Source organism: Gorilla gorilla, chromosome 2 (assembly GCF_029281585.2).
Source record: "Gorilla gorilla gorilla isolate KB3781 chromosome 2, NHGRI_mGorGor1-v2.1_pri, whole genome shotgun sequence".
Taxonomy (NCBI): domain Eukaryota; kingdom Metazoa; phylum Chordata; class Mammalia; order Primates; family Hominidae; genus Gorilla; species Gorilla gorilla.
Genome location: NC_086017.1, coordinates 126469676 through 126474659, shown reverse-complemented (window position 1 = coordinate 126474659; position 4984 = coordinate 126469676).

The following is a 4984-nucleotide window of genomic DNA, read 5'->3' as shown; positions in this document are numbered from 1 at the left end:
AGTACTATGATTTGTCTTGCTTCCACTATGAGGTAGGCACTGGGTCTTGGGCTTCACTAAATCCTGTGCGATGAGCAACAGTGTCATCCCTTCATTTTGCAAGTGAGGTTAATGAGCATTTGTTGAAGACCAGGAGCTAAGAAAAAGTAGAGCTGGGATTTAAACTGAAATCTGCTCCCTAGTCACCTGCTTGAGAAACTAATTCATATCAGTGTGTTAGTGGCATTAGGTTTTCAGGTCCTTGAGTGTCCCCCCATCTGCCCTCTGGCTATCCCGTTTATAAGGACTGTCAATGCCAGCACTCTCTTTTTTTAAAGCCACTCTCCAGTTGCCTTTGTATAAATATTTCCCAATTCTTTATACCAAAGGATTAGAGGCTCCCCTCCTCAGCCCTCTCTGGAATGTTTGTAGGCAAAATGCAGCCTGTTTGGTTATACAACTAGCTAAATATCCCCAGGAAAAAAAAAATGAGTACAGGGCATCTTATTGCAGAAACCCTGTCTTGTTCATACATGACTCCAAAGAGCATAAACTCCATGTTTATGTTTCAGTCGTTATTCTGGCTCCAGCACCCAGAAGAGTGTTTGGTGTATCAGGACTCACTAAATATTAATTGAATAAATGAATGAGCAAACCCATTTTAACTTTATGGCTCTCACCAGAAACTCAGAAGGTAGAAAAACTCAGATATCGATTTAAAGTTCTGGGAAGGGAAAGTTGACCTTCTAGACAGGGCAACACTTGCCCTTTCCCTATGTATTTACCTCAGTAAGCAACAAGCTGTAGCTGTAACCTAATGTGTGGCCAAGGAATGGGAATTTCAATGGTTTCACTAGGAATATTTGGTCAAATGCTGATGGATGTCTGTATTAAAGCTAAGCTATGCATTTTCTGATAAATGTATAAATTTATTCTTTCCATTAAACAAATGTTTATTGAGTACCTACTGTGTACCAGACACAGTTCCATGCACTGAGAATACATCAGCTAAAAACATAATCAAAATTCCTAGCTTTCATGGAGTTTATTATATTCTATTTGGGGAGTGGGAATGAGGTAGCAGTTGGTGAAATGGAAACAGAGACCATGACTAGTCTGGTTAACAGAAAACTACAGAAGAACAAACACTCAGACTACGCATTGAGGAGGGAGGAAAAACCACTTGAGCATGATATATGAGAGACTTGCACAGTGCATGGTCCTTTCTGCACAGGGCTATCACTCCAAAAAGGGCTAGGATCTTGGGGATGGGCTTGGTCTGAGGGAAAAAATGATGCCAGAAGGTAGTTACCATGGTGATACTCTACAGTTTCCCCTCCTCTGGTCTCCCCAACCCCCTCTTCCTTTGCAGCCTGCATTTCTATGCTGAAATGCAAGGGTAGAAAGACTGTTTCCTGTTCACTACGAAGCTTGTAGTATAGGTTGATCTGCTTTGAATGCTACAGAAATCCTGAGCTTGTACATCATGGTCTGCTGTGGAATGGGTGACATGTGCAGACAGAGAGGCTGTGCCTGCTTACCCTGGGCTGGCGGGGTGCATGAGGTGACATTGTGGGGGAAGACTATGCTTCATCTTGCTCCCTCTCCTGAGTCCAGCCCTGCCTTTGGGCCTCGGTGACACACAAAAGTTTTTGTTCCTCAAAGGCCAGGAACATTTTCCATTTTGAGACCCAAACATGCGTGTTTGGGCAATCTCAAACAGAATCAGCCTGGGCTCTCCTTCCTCCTCTAATCCATATGTATCTGAGATTAGTCTGAACGTTTGAGTTTTTGTGTTCACCTGTTCTGTGAAAAGAACTGGGATTTATGGTCCCCGAATTATCATTTTGTCTTCTTCCAGAAAATATCTTGACCTACTCCTTCTTGAAGGACTGGTACATTTTTATCAGTGTCTCACTCTTTATTTCCTTTTAAAATGCAAATAGTCTAGGGAAAGTTAAATTATTAAATTCTTAACACGTGCTCATGAATTAATTTCTCAGGTAGGTGACAAGATAATTAAGATTAAGAAAACTGCTAGGATAGGTAAAAGGTGTATATGGGTGCAAAGAACTGGGGGACTGAGAGCAAGAGATTGAAAAAAGAATGAAAATAAGCATACATTCACTCACAGAAACACACACATGCACACAACTTGAGATCACCAAAGCCAAACTTCTCTTTTGCTCTTCTTGCTTGGGACATACCCAAAGTGTGGCAGTTCAACAGTAAGCTGTAGGGATAAGTGCTCGAGCTCTGGAGTTAGAGAAAATGGGTTCTGACCCTAATTCATTTCTTTGTATCTATATTACTTGCTACAAGTTACTGAATCTTTCTGACCCTTAATTTCCTTTATCTGCAAAAAGGGATAATAACACTTATTTCTTAGGAGTGTTGTGAAGATTAAATAAGATGATGTATACTGAGTGATTGGCACAGTGCCTAATACATAATAAATCAAATTAAAGGGCAGTGAGCTTCAGTATACATTTGGGAGGACTCTTGGCTTTTAGGAAAGAAGTCAGAAGACCCCAAGTCCCTCCCATCTCCTCTGCTGCATTATTTTTCTGGAACGGATTAGGGAGGGGTTGGCAAGAAAGAACAGATGATGTCCCTATGCTATTCACACTGGCCTAACCAGAATCTGCAAATATTTCTCTTCAAACTGGGCAGCACTGAGGCATTTACTTCATCGCACAGTGACTTTCTTCTCTAGCTACTGCTTCTCCAGCCAGCATGCAATTAGCATGATTGCTAGTTCTCGCTGGGGCCCTGAGCTCCAGGAGATATTAGGGTGAGGACAGGGCAGCCTTGTGGGAGAGGCTCTCTCAATGCCAGCCAGGCTCTCTCCCAGCTGGGAAATGCTGACGCTCCAACATCAAATATACCGCCCCTCCCCCTTCAGTCTATTCTCTTCTATCTGCTTCTGCACAAGATGCAGGCACACATCCTCTGGGGTTTTATTTCTAAGTCATTTCACCTTTTGCTCTCAGCCTGAGGCTTTTGCTAGAGAATTTTGGAGAGTGAGAGCAGAATTTGGATTCACCTTTATAAACAGAAGCCAAGATTCCCAGAATCAGCTGCTGGCTCCTCAGGTTCCCCAGGTTTGGCTTCAAACTTTGTCCTCAAGTGGCCTGGTTCATTGACCAGGGAACTTCCACTGAATCCATGGCAAGGAAGAGAATGTGAGGCAGTCCCACTGGGCTTTGAGCAGGAAGAGAGCAGTTGAAGCTATAATTCCTCAGCTTGTTACCAAGGGTGGCTAATGGAATAATCAGTGCCTTTGTAGCAAGCCTTGAATATTAGTGTGAAATTAGCTTGGTTAAATACCCAAGGCAGGAGTGTGCATGTTCATGCATACATGAAGGAAAGGGATTTAGTGAGTCCCCTGAGAAATGTTCTTTTTTCCAAGGCTTACCTTCTGCACCCACTTTTGCCCCCCTCCATCCCCAGCAAGGTGCTTGGTTTTTAACCCCATTCTGACCCCAAGTGTAAATCTGGTCATCATTAGGAGAATGAGCAGGGTTTGTTCTTGTCCATCTGTAGACAATGGTCACTCAGTCTTTTGGCATCTTCCATAATAATTGATGAGAAAAATGATTATGTGGGGACTGTAGAATATGGTTGCTCAAGTCTGAAATCTCTTTGGGACAATTACTCTTATGCAAATAATTGATGTAAAGCTGAGTTTCCTCCTCAATAAAATGTTGATAGCAGCATCTACCTCAGAGGGTTGCAGAAGAGTTAACTAGGCTAATGAATATAAACTGCCAGCACAATGCCTGGCACATCATAAGCACTTAATAAATGTCAGATGCTATTAATAATCCTCTATGTCTTTATAGCACTTAATTATTTTCAAAGTACTTTCACGCAGTCTCACATGACTCTCCTAACCAACCCATGAGGCATAAGATGCAAAGTACATAGTATTATCCTCATTTTTACAATTAGAAAATTAAGTTAGCACAGGATTAAGTATCATAGCTGTAATTAATGAGAATCCATTCCTGTCCCATGCTCTTTCCACCACCCCACAGCTGCCTTAAGAAACCAGACTAGGAGAAATTCACTATTTACATCAGAAAAAGCAGGAGACCTGAATTATAACATATGCTTCTCATCAAATAACAACCTCTCTGAGTCTGGCTTTTGTATTTGTGATGTTAGAGGACTCCTTCCAGGGCTGATAATCTGTTGCCTTCAATTCTCTCTTAATAATGGAGCTGGGTCCAGAGATATGCAGAAAGGAGAGATAGCCACTGCTCACTGGTCCTCATCCTCTACCACTCCCATGACCCTGAGAATGTATTGCCTGTATCACAGCTATTTTTGTGAATATATTATCTTCCCAAGTAGAGCTGAGCTCTAGGAGAGCAGGAGAACAATTTTATTTAATTGCGTTTCCTCTAAAGCAGCTAGCACAATACTTTCCACATAGTTAGGACTCAATAACTACTTGTAGATTGATGATTTTGTAATTTGGAGCTCTAATTCAGGACTAATTAATGCCTGTGTGAAGGTCAGCCTCATTATCCTATCAAGTATTTGGTATTCTTATGATTCTAACCATTTCAGTTTGAAAACTGTAGCTTTAAATGCTGTGTGTGGTGCTGTGTGAGGGGCTGTGTCATTGTGAAGTTACCTTTTTCTCCTTATGTTAACAAAGTCTGTAAAGAGAGATTTTGAGGTTACATAAATATCCTGTTTCTTATCAAACTTTCACCAATTGTTACAGCACCCATTGATGATTCTTACCTGACTGCCATGGATAACTAAAATGGTTTCACCAAGAGGGTAGAAGGGGAACACATCTCTATAATCTAATATATTGTTTAAAAAATGTCAGCTGCTCCACAGGTCCCAGAGACACCCATTATAATCCTTGTTAGTGAAAAGAACCAAAAGTAAAGTTTTACTGTATATACCAGCATTAATCTTTCAAGATATTAGTTAAAAATGTGCCCCTGAGACATGTGCTAGACAAAGTGAGGAACACCCTCAA